The 15,756-nt window shown below is 35.1% G+C and overlaps 1 pseudogene; it reads right to left on the bottom strand.

The window, feature by feature from the left end:
• Positions 1 to 7,783: 7,783 nt before the first annotated feature.
• Positions 7,784 to 14,944, bottom strand: LOC113178059 (purine nucleoside phosphorylase LACC1-like; annotated as a pseudogene).
• Between the last annotated feature and the right edge of the window lie 812 nt (positions 14,945 to 15,756).

Below are 15,756 nucleotides of genomic sequence, written 5' to 3'. Positions count from 1 at the left end.
CCAAATTAAAAACTCAAATGAGAGTATCACCAACAGAGTGGAGCAAGTAGAAGCCAGAACGCCAGATAATGAAGACAAAATATATCATCTTGAAAAGAGCCTAGCCAACTCAGAAAGGCTGGTAAAAAATCACGAGAAAAACAACCAAGAAATATGGGATAACATAAAAAACCATACCTCTGTAAGAAACTAGGGACACACACTGTATTCATTCCCTTACATGTTTACATTGTATATACATGTCATGGCTATTAAGATGCTAATTTAGTAGAAAGACTAAGTGAAAGGAATCTTGAACAAAGTTTTGATTTCTAGATGGTCTTGAATGCAAACCAACCTCTATGGCCTGACCTAGCTTACTGGCCCATATTCTAGGAATTGGAAAAGTACAGAATGACTAGAGTAGATGGTGTAGAAAAAGGAGTGCAAAGTGAAGAAGTAAGCAAGGGTGAGCTCATGACTACATTTGCACATTTTAGTCAGCATGTTCATTTTGGAGGTGGTGGGAAAACCATGAAGTAATTGAGAAAAACATTCTGGGGCGATATTTGGATTTCAAAATAATCAATAATGGCAAGGTGAGATGCAATCAGAAAAAAAAAAAGGGCTTATCTAGTGACACAGGTGAGCGATGATGATCTGAATGTCTGGTGGCTGAAACAGAAGCATAGGAACAGATGGTAGACATACCAAGTCATTAGTGTGGGAAAGGAAGTGGAAAGGAAAGGGAGACATTCAGAGGAACTCCAGGTCTTCTGGCTGAACAACAAAATGAATAATGGTTGAATTCTCTAAGATAACATAGAGCACAAGAGAGAAGTAGGTTTCAGTGAAATAGAGTTAAGTTTGGAGGATGTTGTATTTAAGGGGCCATAAAAGCAACATAGCCAAGAGTGAATATGTGCTTAAAAATAGAAAAACAATGAAGTTACCTGTGAGTATGAAATATCAAGGATGAAAACAAGGTGATGGAGATGAGGAAACACAACCTTAAAGTATGTGATTCAGGAAAGCATGGTAAGCTGTAACTGAAGCAATGTATGATGCAAAATTTTAATTAAGAAAATGAAGGCTATTATAAACTCCATTGCCACCATCAGCAAATCTATTTTCTACAAATATTTCTCATGAAATGCGAGTACTCATTTGGTGTGTGTCTGGGCCAGGGGATGGCTGGTTGAAAAGGAAATGTGGTATTTTTAAGCTAAAGAGACTCATGGAAAATTTAATCATTCAATAAAATGTGGTAACTGGACACTCTAGCCTTCTGAGAATTTGATGAAACAAATGTGCCTGCTCCTGATATACAAGGGACATGGTTCACCTCAGGCATCTGGCACAAGCCACAGGTAATGTGATGTAAGCACTTCTTTCTCTGCAAATAAAATGCATCTAAATAAAGTATGAAAAAACTGTCTCAACACAGTAGACATGTAATCATTGTGAGTTCAAACTAAATGTGTCAATCTGGAAAAAGATGTACTGGCAGATTTCTTTTCCTTCATTAAGCAATGACCTAGTGTAGAACAATGCACTGCTTAAAGCAGCTGTCTCATTCTTGAAATCACAAGCAAAGTTTAAAAACACTGTCTATAATGTAAATATATGTGCCCTAGACCAGGTTACCATAAATACATCCAATAAACATACATGTCATGCTTCCCATTTTTTTCTGCACAATTTATTTTTTAAAAAATTTTATAGCAAAATCTATGATTTCACTACAGCTAATGTGTTTGTGCATATGAACTGACATTGGGTACAGCAATGAGGCTATACACCACACCTAACACATGTACATTTCTTGTTTGTATTTCAAACATAGAGACCCATGCATAATACACACACACACACAAAAAAAAAAAAGATAACTGAACAATGTTTCTTTAAATGTTCTGGATTCCATAGATTGGTATTATTCTCTAAGAGTTCACAAAAAAATTAAGATGGATACATTATAAATATAAATTTAGGGGGCTGGGGTTGGATGGTGGGTAGGAGCCTCAGCACCACATGAAAGTAAATAAACAAAATAGGGGTTTGCATCCATCTACAACTAAAAAAAAATCTTTTACATATAAATTTAGGATAAATTTAGGATAAAGTGAAAACATTTGCAAACCACTTTGAGATTAAAATAATGTAACTCTATATTACTGTCCTCTTATAGTCCAGATTTTTAATTCATCATTAGTTTCTGGTTTTGTTTTGTAACACAGTATAAGCTTCTGAATTCCCCCAAAATATCAACTCACATAAAAGTTGTTACTAAAAGTTGTGCAGAAGATTAAGGGTTCCTAAATGCTTTTATCAACTTCAAGTAAAATATGTTGTGCCTAAAGTAAGAACAATACACTCAGTCATTTTAAATTCTATCCTCTTCCTTTTTTTTCCACAAGAAAATTAAAGGTTAAATAAGATTTGTTCAATTTCATGCAAAGAAACAGCAGAGATGCTCATAGAAATTCCGCCACCTAGTGCTCAAGCCCTCTCTTTGCTTTATAAAGCACTAAAGTACAGCCACTATGCAATTCATCACAATTTGAAATTACAATTAGATAAAGAAGACAAGGTCGTCTTATGTGACCTATTAAAATTCAGTCTGATGATTAGTACTTCCATGGCAACCAAAATCACCTATGTGCAGTTAGTAGCAGTGCTTAAATTAAAAACAAAATTTACTAGAAATAACCATTGTTTTGTAGCCTAAAAGTCCCAGAAACCTATACATATATGCTTGAGATTTACAGGGTCTTTATATATGATTATTTAATAACCTAGTAGTTCTCTGAGTTGTTCAATCAATTCTTCTCATTCAGTAAAACAAGAACATAATTTGGCACACACAATCCAAAATAACAGATAATAAAAATAATTTTATTTATGTTTTGAATGTTGTCATACATAATGAAATGTGGCTCATAATGCCTTGGCATCAAGGCCAAATTTGGGGGTCAACAGAGGTGAGGCAAAGAACCTCACTCCCTCCACTGGTGCAAAGGCCAAATTTGGGGGCCAACAGAGGTGAGGCAAAGAACCTCACCCCCCCACACACTGGTGCATAGGCCTATCCACAAGTATCGCTATATGCTGGACCAGCAGTCAGTGACGGGTATGATCCAATTGCAGTGGTATCAACCCAAGACAGGAGGCTGATGCCTAGAGGTCAGTTCATCTGATGAAGGGTAAGAACCATATGTTTCACTGGACAACCTAACAGGCACGGTCCCTAAGCCACATTGCTTGTTGTTTAATTAATCAGAAGGGGGGAGATGCTGAGAGCCATAGCCAAGTAGGAATGACGCATGGCAATTTCCTTGTCAGCCTACCCAATGTTGCTTAGAGGGAGGACTCTCCATTGTGGAAATGGGCTTGTCTTGGACCCAGGTCATTTGCAGTGACATTGCATGAAGGTGACCTTGCTCAGGGATTAGGGCAGATCTGGGTTTAGGGCGATCCAGGTTTAGGGTGGATCCCGGTTTAAGGTGGATCCTGCTGGGAATAGGGCGTATCATGCTGCCTCAGGCGCCTACTCCTTGAGTTCCTGTTGAGTTCTCACAGGATTCAGAGGGTATTTTGGTATGCAGAGCCTGGTGGAGGGAGTGTATTTTCCCCAGAACGTGCGTGTACAGTGCCGGGGAGAGTTCAGGAATAAAGAGTTGCTGTTTGAATCTACAAGGCGGTGTGGTGGCTCGGTTATTTTGCTGCAGCCAGACTGTGGCAATGCCTAATACTCTGAAATTATGAATGTCAAATAAAATAACGTGTGAAATATATCAAGAACTATGTAATGTTTTGAACAACCAATAAAAAAAAAGAAAAAAAACTTAAGTACAAAAAAAAAATAACACACAGGGAAGAATTGGAAAATTATCAACCTTTCTCAAACAGTAAAATTTTTCCTTGATCTATATTGTTACTATTAAACAAAAGAATATTTTTCATGAGTTTGAAATTTCTATCCTATGCTTTGTGTTCAATGACTTCCCTGAATTGGTAAGAAATGAGGTACTTTTTTGAACTTCACACTGGGCAATAGAATGCAAAGAACAATTAAACAAAACAAGGTACCCAGTTGTGGCGACCTTCAAACACAGTATTGAAACTACTGGTCTATTGACTACCAGTTTTCACTATACAAAACATCTTGGGGGTTGCAACTATATGTTTTTAACCTATCCTAGTAGTACCTCAAAAAATTTTGAATGAATGTATGAATAAATGATATTAACAGAAAGTTGAATATAAAATTTAGATATCTTTAATATAATATCTTTAATATCTTTAATATCTTTAATCTGAATGGAGATTTGGATACACAAAAATATGTGTTCAAATCTTATCTTAGGGGAAGCACACACCCCTATAATTCCAGTGGCTCAGGAGGCTGAGGATGAGGGTCGAAAGGACAGCCTCAGCAACTTAGTGAGGCCCTAAGCAAACTAGTGAGACCCTGTCTCAAAATTCAACAAATAAAATAAAAATTAAAATAGTTCTGGGAATGTGGCTCAGTGGTAAAAGCCCCTCTGAGTTCAATCTACTTCCCCCCCCCACACACACACACAAAATATCATAAATTACATGATTTTGAACTCCATCTGAGTGTAGTTTCCCATCTGAAAAAAAAGGGCAAACACCTATGTATTTCATAGTATCTATAAAGGCAAAATGAGGTAATAAATATAAAAGTCCTTTGTATGTATTTTAAAAAATGCTATCTGAGCTAGGTGTGGTGGTGCATGCCTTTAATCCCAGTGGCTTGGGAGGTTGAGGCAGGAGAATCTCGAGTTCAAAGTCAGACACAGCAAAAGCAAGGCACTAAGCAACTCAGTGAGACCCCTTCTCTAAATAAAACATACAAAGTAGGGCTACAGATGTGCCTCAGTGGCCTATTGCCCCTGAGTTCAATCCACAATACCAAAAAAAAAAAAAAAGATATCTGCTGTTATTATTCTACATTATATACATGTAAGAAATACATGCATGAAATTTACAAAATCTTTTAAGAGGCAACATGACAATTTACATTTAAAATATTCCCCCAAATTAAATGAAGCTTAACATTTCTCTTTAGCCTACAAATAAACTCAACCAAAAAAAAAATATATATATATATATATATATATCTTCCTTCAAGATGTAGCTCTAGCTTTTTCTCAAGCAAATATTGTCAAAGAATGGACACCTATGCCTCCTCTTCCTCAATGCACCAACATCTGACCTGGCCACCACTGCCTGCAGAACAGCTTCAATACAGCCAAGCCATTAATTTTTCTTCTCAGCTTTTGATTTATTTTACACCTGAATATTTCTTTTTGAGCACCTCTCATAACTATGTTGGCTCCTTCAAAACAGCAAAACCCTATTTACTTCTATAATTATTTTTTGTAACTGGCTCAGCTTCTTGTTCTTCAAATGCAGGTGTTATATGAGGTTCCATCCTTGCACCTCTTTTTTGCTCACCCTATTTTTTTCTTAGATGATCAACTTGCTCCAACAGATTCAGGCATCATCTTGGCATAGCCAACTTCTAAATCCATGTGTTTGTCTCAAGGTACCTTCGAAATATTTCCATCTGCATGGTCTTCTGTTTGAAGTGAAACTCACTACCTTTTTCCCTTCTCCAAAACCTCCTCCCTTTCTTTGTTACCACTCATGGTAGTTACTACTCATGGTAGTTAGTGGAACAAAAATTCTAGAGTCATCAGTTCTCCACTCTTCCTCCCTTCTCATTTCCATGATCTATTCACATAATCTATTGATTCCATCTTTGAAGTGTCTAATGCATCTACTCTCTCCATTTTAACTTCTACCATCTTCATTGGGGCTTAGTTATTTCTTTTTTTTTTTTTTTTTGAAATATATTCACTGCCTCTTACCTAATCTCTCTGGTTTGAGTCTCTCAAAATTTGAATCCGTCCTGTGAATGGATGACAAGGAAATTAAAACACTCCTCTACTTTTGATGCTCACACACTATCTGGAAAATAAAGTCCAAACTCTTCGACATGGCATTTGGGACCCTGCTAATCTATTTCAAACCTGTTTTCCACTCCTAACTCGGCCAAACTGTTCTATCTCTAGAACATGTTATAAACTAAATGCCCTGGATTATGGTGTTCCATGTTCCTATTAGGGTTGTTCTTCATTTTGGGTCTATTCATATGTTATTTTCTCTGTAATACTGTCTGTGTCTTGCCTTCTCTCATACCCTTCCTTCTGTTTTTAAAAGTACATTTTAGTTATAGAAAGTGTTCATCTCCTCTCCTGCAGTAGACCCAAAAGGAAAAGTCTTACTCATTTTGATGCACTTTGGTAGCACAATATCATTTCAATAGGCTATACCAAAGAATCATTCTCATCTGTAAAACATCATACTGATTACTTTGTCAGTTATCATTATAATGTCTTTCTTTCTTGTATTGAGGATTGAAACCGAGGTGCTTTACCACTGAACTGTATCCCCAGCCTTTTTATTTTTCATTTTGAGACAGGGTCTCACTGAGTTGCTAAAGGCCTCACATAATTGCTGAGGCTGACCTTTTACTTGTGCTCAGGTCCTGTCTCAGCCTCCTCAGTCACTGCAGTTAGCATTAGAGTTAAATGAAAATCATTTGGCTTTGATAATAATAGGGAAAATGTACACTAAAGATGAATTATCCATTGTAATCTTCTTGGTTTTACATAGTTAGCTAAATTTCTCTCTTGCAGTCAGTTTGGAAGGACTCAGGGAAGTTATTCAAAAATCCAATCAAATGTCTGCAAAATATGCAGAAACAAAATATAAAACCTTTACTAGCACTGTTAGAATACCAAAGTAAGAGTCATAATGCCTACGAATTTTTTGCATATTAAAAAGCTAAAGATGTTGTAAAGTCTAAACATAATATTACTTCAATGAAAAGTAACCTTAGAGAAATTGCATATATGCTAAAGGGGCAGTGTTAAATCAACATCATGAAATATTTTTGTGTAACTCTTTAAAAATTCGAATAAATACTATTATAATAAAATTTCCTTCAACCTTGCTCTATTACTATGTGTGAGGTGTCAGCAAAATATATCCTGTGGGCAAAATGTGGCTCCTCACCTGTTTTTTGTTTTTGAAAAAAAGTTTATTTGGCACACAAACACACTCACTTCAGTTCTGTCAGAGTATGATTCTGCTCCATATTGGCAAAGGTGAGTAATTGAGACAGAGACTGAATATCACACAAAACACAAAATATTTATTATCTGGCCCTCTAAAGAAAAATCTGGTCAACTCTACTATAGATAGAAGTTGGAAATCTATCTGAAAACTAATCTAATTTGTATACTGTGTATTTTTTATTATAGAATTTAGAATCTTTATGCAAAGATGTCATTTCAACAAATTTTTTTAAAAAGGCATAAAGATGATGATAGAAATGTACAGATATCAAGTGTATAGTAAACACAAAGAACTTACAGGATTTTTTTAAAAACTATATCAATTTATTTTAGTTCTTTTAATATAAACCTGCCTGATTATTCACTAACTAGGAAAAGGAATGGCTCATTTTTATAATGGAATATGTTACTGAAAAAGAACTTTTCTACTACCTATGGTCTCAATAAAAGAGAAAAACCAATTCTTTTTATAGGAATAAAAGGGTAAAATTAATTATACTTAATTTTTTTTAAGTGAGGGGAGGAAAAAGGCTAGAAGAGGAAGAAGAAGAGAGGAAAAGAAAGAAGGAGAAAGAGAGGGAGTCAGAGAACAAGGCAAGAGAGACTGGAGAGGGAAGGGAGAACCCAGTACCTCATTCTCTAATCGACATGAAGCCAATCTGTGTCAAAATTAAGGCCATCTTGGACATGGGAGAAAAATTTGTCAGGATGGCAAGATGTACAAAGTTGAGATTCTGGTTCAGGTCGTGAATATTCTGTGGAAGAATTCCTTCTTGTTCTAGAAGAATCCTTAAGATAAAGATTTTTCAAAAGAGAGCAAGCATTTATTTTACCAAATGCCAAAGAAATATGAAAACAGTATGTACAACGATGTAAAAGAGTTCTATAAAAAATCTGGTAGGAATAATGCAAATTGTTACTTATGTTCACAACAAGGAATAGCTAAGAAATGGTAGATTTTTATCACCTAAGTTTATGAATGAACTGTATGAACTTCCATACTGTCTTGCAGACATAATCTAGTTACAGAATTTTATAATCAAAATCAAGGGCTTATTTAAGAAGAAATTTTTCAAACTACAAGATTATTTTTAACCAAGATTCATTTAGTTTAGACAGAGTGTGCATTTTAGTCATCTAACAGTCTGGTCTTCTTTCCTCTTAATTAGCTGTAATTTTCACTGAAAACTTGCTTCCCTATAAAACTTGAAATATGAATGAAAATTAGTGATATTATTTGACAAGTCAAATCAAGAATCAATTCCAATTCTTTATACTTAGGTATTAAATGAGTAAGGTTTTACTGACTAGAATAGGAACACAATTCAAATCAGCTATCAATTTTCCTTTGTAGAAATAACAAATAGTTTTCAATAGATATTAAAAGCAAAATTTTTTAAATTCAAGATGCATGAGACCACAAAAAAGAAAAGTGGCTGTGTATCTATGTTACCTAATATTTTTTCAAAGACATATATCCTTCCAATTAATTAGAAAATATGAACAATTTTAAAATATTAGCTTCCCAAATGCTTTTATATTCTAGAGAGTTTACCCAAGGAATGGCTGTAATGTCAAGTAAATGCTAGTTAAGTTTAAGTAGAAATTGAATATTTTTCAAGGCCAACTGCTTCTTCCTTCACTTTCAAATCAATGAGAGATACCAGACAAGAAATTTTATGTCATTTGCACATGTTGAGAATAGATTTTATATTTAAAATGAGTTTTTGTGTAGTGTATATTGCAGGGTATATCTGCCACCTGTCTTCTTGGAGTTAGCACCTGGTCTCTAAAATAATTTTCATTTCAGAAGCAATGAACAATAATCAAACTTGCAGTTCCACAGTGAAAATCAAACATACCTGGTAGCTTTAGGGATTGTCAATATGGGGTCTGGGTGAGTTAAAAAGTCACAGGCATTCAGGATGAAGATTATGAAATGCATTTGCTGATTCCCTGGGAAGAGTAAAACAGCAAGGTCCTACTGAAGATCCCAGTACAACAATAATGTCTTCTAAGCTACAGCCATATTCTGCTATCATAGCATTCACTGTAGCCATAGCAAACCTAATAAAGTACCTCTCAGGCCTGGAAAATAGGAAGAAAAAGAGATAAGGAAGATTAAAACATAAAATTTCAACTCAATTTGTGTCTAAGTTAAAAATGAATAGATTCAGCTTCTGATTCACATAATTATTACACATAGTACTTTTTCCAAAGTATGATGTACTTTTATAAAATATGTGACACACAATAGTTATTTAATAGAAGTCACTGTCCTCTTCCTTTAAAAACTGTTCTATAAGCTTCATTTACACCATCTTAGTCTTCTCTCTTTACAAATTATTAATTGTGGTAAGAAACATATAAAATGTACCATTTTAAGTATACAATTCAGTAGTATTAAGTTTATTTACCAATCTCCTGCAGAACTTTTTTATTCTGCAAATCTGAATCTCTACATCCATTTAATAACTAATTTCTCCCCTCCCTCAGTCTGTAGCATCACAATTCTTCTTTGTTTCTACAAATTTTATTACTCTAGATATTCCTATAACTGAAATCACATAGTTTTTATCTTTTGGGAAGTGGTTTATTTTATTTAGCATAACAATGTCAAGGCTCACCCATGATGTATTGTGTCAGAATTTCCTACCTTTTTAAGGCTAAATAATATTCCATTGTGGTATACCACAATTTGTTCATTCATTCACCTATCACTGGATATTTAGTTTGCTTCCACCTCTTAGGTATTATGAATAATGCTGCTATGAACATGGGGCGGGATATGTCTTAGATTCTGCTTTCAATTCTTTTAAATGTATATTCAGATATATAGTTGATAAATCATATGGCAATTTTATTTTGAAATTTTGAGGAATTGCCATAGTGTTTTCGGAGCTGTGAGTCACTCAACATTGTTCCTTTTTTTTTTTTTCCTGAGATTGTTGTAACTCTCAAGAATCCCTTTGAGATTCCAATGAAATTTTGGGATGGATTTATTTATTTTAAAAAAAAAGTGCCTTTGGGATTTTACAGGGATTGCATAAATCTGTAGACCACTTTAGGCAATACTGACATCAATATTAAGTCCTCCAATCCATGAATATGGGATTTCTTACCATTTGTTTGTTTCTTCTTTCATTTCTTTCAGCAGCATTTTGTAGTTTTCATTTCTACCTCACTTTCTACACACAAAACAAGTCTACTTCCATTAACTTTCCCTTTTACAAACTTCCCTTCCTCTTTGTTGGATCCTGTGGAATTCTAGGATTAAATCATTTCCTTCGCTCCTACTTTCATCTACTTCTGGAAGACAAAAATTAAACACTGTTGCTTTTTTCCTTTGCCTTTGTTCCCTATATTGGGAGTTAGATTCAGCTGATTAAGCTGGACAGAAGCATATATATATGGAGTGCTTCCTTCAGCACTCCATATGTATATGCTTCTGAAACTAAGCACTCAGGAGAAGAGACTAATATTTCCAGATAAAGGAAGAAGATGATAAAAGCCACAAATATTTAGATGATAAATTAAACTTCTGTTGGGAACCCACTGGATATGTGGTTATGGGAAGAACAGAATGAAATATCAGATTCTAGGTAAGTAAGTGGATGGGCAATCAGTAGCCAAAATAGAAAACCAATGTGGTAAAGAAGGCAGTAGGAAAAACATATTGCATTTTTAACATGATGATTTTGAGCTACCTCTGAAATTAAAAGCAGTTATTTCAAAAGAAAGCAACTAGAAAAAAAAGCATTGTGAGCTAAAAAGAGATATTGTCGAGACTTTTATGTGGACAAGAGCATCTCTCTGCCTTGATTAATTATTCACACACCTATAATGTATTCATCCCCTATTTGTTTCTTTCCTGAAGGACCTGCATAGGCAAATATATTCATCTGACTGAGGAATTTTTATTAAATTAATCATATAGAAGAATTTTATACTTTCTGATAGCTGATAAAATAATAAGTAAGTAAATCATCCAACTGTATCCTATTTCAAGGTTAATTTAAGTATAACGTGAAAGTTCACTTTTATAACTTCATTTTGACTGGTTCATCTTAGAGATCTTAAAACTAAACATTTCAAAACATTATTAATTAATATTTTTTAAAACCAAGAACTGAGATGCAAAACTTAAACAACTTTTGACAATGTCATATGATAAACCTGACTTCTCAACCAATTCCATTAATTTAGCTAGGTCAGAAGAAAAATATGTCACTTTCTTCTCTACAATCTAAATATCAATGTAGTCAGATTTACAAGTAATAAGGAATTCAAAACATCAGTTCTCATTTCACATAGAATCATAACCACAGGATAATCTAAATATTATTTTCAAATACCTTCACACACACAAAAAAAATCTATAACCTTAGTATAGCATCTTAAATTACATCTGTGCTCTTCGGCAACAGTTATAGTTAAACACATGTAGTCATTTAAACTAAATGCAGTTTGCAAACATGTCTTCCTTTTTTAAACTCCATACTTTTACATGGGCTGCTGCATCTGTGTGAATTCCTTTGTACACCATGCCTGACATTCCTACTCCCTGGTGCCTGAATACCAAGGGTTCCCAAACAGAGGCAACACCATGTCTCTAGGCAGTACTTAGACAAGCATGGAAGGTTGCTGTTTGATTATTGCAATGACTGGAGGTGCTACTGGCTTTAAGAATTGCAAGGGCCAAAGATACTTTCAAGGTCACAGTAGAATTATCTTACCCCCTAATGTTAATAATATCCTTGCTTACAAACACTGACACTGAACCAAAACCTAAAGACTCCTCAGGAATCTACCTAGGGACCATCTCCTTTGGGAATTCTACTCTAATTCACATCATTTGACTTACATATTCCCTTTATCTGCTACTATAATAAGTGTATGCAGGCCCCACCCTTATCATTACATTGATCACAAAGTAGTATAATTAACTGTCATTCCCACTAGAAAAATTCATTTTTTTCTATATTAAAAATTTAGGAAAATCCTCAATGCTTAAGTAAGTATATTTACCAGAGTGAGAAACCCCACCTGCTTTTTTGACAGGATCTGCAAAAACTATAGGTATGCCATCAGCACCAAGAGCTACTATTGTGACTCCTCTCTGGTTCAAGGTTATTCCATTAAAAGATCCAGGCTCCTCCCTTCCCACAATCCACACTTCATTGGCATGATCAGTCTACTATCAAAGATACATGATAAAAAGATTTTGAAAATGTGGTTTCTCATAACATAAGCTTTTCTGAAAGCATTTATTTCAGTGCAAAATTATGTAACCAGTTTAAATTACTAGAATTCAATAGGTCTATCATTTTAATACAAAACACTACATGGAATATCTCTGCATGTTTTATTCAGAGGAATCTAGGTCTTAAGCTCATGATGAATACCTCATACTTGAAATGGGTACTAGTCTTCCAAAAAGTAGAAATTTAACACTTTAATAAGAAATTAAAATTAATTATCAAATTAATATTGCATTTATTTTTCCTAGATGCAAATAAAGCTAGAATTTTGTAAGGAACAAGATATTATACCTTAATTATGACGCTAGTGTTTAGAAAATAATGGCTTTTCTTTCTTACTATTTAGGAATCTTTCTTCTACATCAAAAAGGACAGTGTTACTATACCAAGAATTAACCATACTTTAAGAATTGAAGAGCTCTAGATAAAAAAAAAAAATCCATGTGTGTGTGTGGGGGGGGCCATTTCTGACATGTGATTGGGTGGCTCCAGGGTCTGAGGCGTTCTGGCTATGTCGGAACTTTCCTGGCCCTTTCCTGATGAGAGAGCCCATCCGTGTGGGGGTGTGCCTGACCACTGACCCCGGGGGCCCAATCACTGACCCTGACCTTGGAGTGCAGTCCCCCCTCAACCTTCATTGGATGGAATTCGCCCTGAATCTCTTGTTCCCCAATAAAAAGCTACTCCCAGGTGTGTTCTATCTCTCTCTCTCCTGCTAGCCCTGAGTAATCCTTGCTGCCCTGCTGGGTGGTTAGAGGAGGGAACCAGAGAGGGGAGCCGTCTGGGACCTGGCAATAGAAATAAGATAACTGAGTCTGTGTGTTTTATTTCGATCTCATCTAGCTAACTTAATGCCAAGAACCTCATTAATGAAACCATTGCGCTGGCCGCATGGTGGATGTGTGTGAGTGTGTGTGTGTATATATATATATATATATATAGAGAGAGAGAGAGAGAGAGAGAGATTTATATAAATATGAGATTTATGTAAATATATGAGATTTACACATTTCATAAAATTGATCTTTAGGCTATGATATATAAATCTAAGGAAACTACTACTAAAATTTTAGATAAAATACCAGAGGCAAAAGAGAAATACCTTAATTAAATTCCATGTAGTTACTGGTATGATCTAAAAATAGGTTCAAAATATGAAACAAAATTTTACCTTTATTTGATAAAAATTTTCCACATTAAAACCTGCAGTATTTGCCAACCTATGTAGATTTTCTTGAACAACTACCTTGGGATCTCTTCGTTTGGAACTACTGAAGAGATTAAAGGAGCTAAGAGTTGGTATATAAGATATCCCACCTGTTCTTGTAGTAAATCCATGTATGAAAATATCTGTTGAAGACAAGTAATGAAGATTAAAAAGATGCTCTCCAAAAGACTACAAAGCATTATAAAAGCCAGTCTCTCCAGCAGACCTCCCTGATCACTACAACCAGCTCTTATTTATCTGGCTTCTAATTTTGACAGCACTTTGTACCTCCATATGTTCTTTTACCTACTGCTGTTTACCTTCCATGTGGGATTACTGCTCTTCAAAGGGTATCTTCTGTCTCACCTGTCTTTTGGTACCAACAGCATATAGCTCACAGTAAATATTGTCTAACCAAGAAGGAAGATTGACTATTTTAAAAATAGTCAATTTCTTCTGGGAAAGTTTTAATGAGTTGATGTTTCAGAACTTCTAAATCAAAAATTTCTAGTGTTATAAATTGCATCATAAAGAAGGGCTGGGAAATTTGCTTAAAGCTAAATTTGTTTAGAACAAATTTGTATATTTAGTATGGCTTTGAAGGAGTCTTCCCTTGTCACCGTGACCCACAAGGCCATCCATAACACACATTGCAAATGATGCTAATGAACAATAAGTGAACAAAAGAAAAGATGGGGAGAGGTGAGCAACTTCTGAAGAAAGACTGGATTTTCACATATTCAGAAAAACAACAGAGAATGTTGAATATACCTGGGACCAAAGGAGATGTGATAATAGTAAATTCTCCTTTCAGTGCTGGCAGACTTCTCAAATATTTTTCTATTTCACTCTGGATTTCTTCTAGTTCATGAGCTGGATTGTGTTTATCTCAGTGGACTGTTTCAAAAGGCCATCCCTCAAAGTCACCTATAAATCTTCAAACTCAAAATTGTAAACCCTAATGAAGAGATGATCAATAAAAGCCTTCATTAAGGTTTTCCTGTGTGCAGGTACAATTACCTCAATGCTGCTCAGATTTTTTTCATCTATTTTTTGTTTAATGATATACAAAGAGGCAGCCATGCTGGAATTACTAACAGTCTCAAATTCTCTCAAGAGACCTAATAATCCATTGCTTGTTTCCAGTTCACAATTATCATGTTCACCATCCCTTTCATGCCTCATGTTACTTGCAACCCATTATGCAAAGGAACTTGGCTTGGCAGCAAGGTGGATGGCATTCAATGTCTTCAATAATGTCTCATGGCAGTTTTCCTGACAGATCAATTTCAAAACAAAAGATCAATCAAAACTGCTTCTGCCATCCTTCAATAATACACAAAGTTTTTCAAAGAAGACTTCTGTGCCAAAGAAATTACCTGAAAAAAGAAAAATTGGTGCAAGAATACAAAATGATATCAATTTTCTTACACTTACAACAGAAATGTGTGGCAAATTTTTAAAAAATAATTAATTGTCTTGATCTCAAAAAATAATCAAAATAGGGTTGGGGTTGTGGCTCAGTGGAAGAGTGCTTGCCTAGCAAGTGTGAGGTGTTCCATCTAAAACACCACATAAAAATAAAACAATATAGTCATTGTATCCATCTACAACTAAATATATATATTTTAAAAAGTAACCAAATAGTACCTATACCCCTTCAAGAAAAGATAGACCACTATTAATCACAGGAGAAACATGCCAAAGTGATCTTTTATTCTTTTTGTGAACATGTGGGTACATCTTTCCAGAACAATAATTCTTTTTCAGTAGAAAATTACTTGTTGCCTTAGAAAGTCCTGTTTTTTAATTACAGGGTGTCAATCTACGCGCTCTACCATTGGTTCTGCATAACTGTTAAATTGGGTCACATCCCCTCATATGAAACCTAGAGAGGCCTTAAGTTTAAGAGTTTAACCTGAAAATCGAATTTTTGTAGGATGAAAGCTGAGGGACTAAGGGACTTCCCCTCAGTGTGTGCCTTCTGGGCAAGGACCACGGAAGCGGCCGCCACTTGGATCCCAGGCGCTTCCTACCTACCTGGTTATTCTGGTTGGCGCCCAACTCCTCACCTTCACGCGGGGTTAAAGGTCCCTCCTTGGTGACGCTTTGGGTGACCCCCTTTGCCCCGACCCTG

The sequence above is a fragment of the Urocitellus parryii genome, chromosome 2 (genome assembly GCF_045843805.1).
Source record: "Urocitellus parryii isolate mUroPar1 chromosome 2, mUroPar1.hap1, whole genome shotgun sequence".
In the NCBI taxonomy this organism is placed as follows: domain Eukaryota; kingdom Metazoa; phylum Chordata; class Mammalia; order Rodentia; family Sciuridae; genus Urocitellus; species Urocitellus parryii.
Note: the sequence above shows the minus strand (reverse complement) of the source record. Positions and strands in the feature narration are given on the sequence as shown.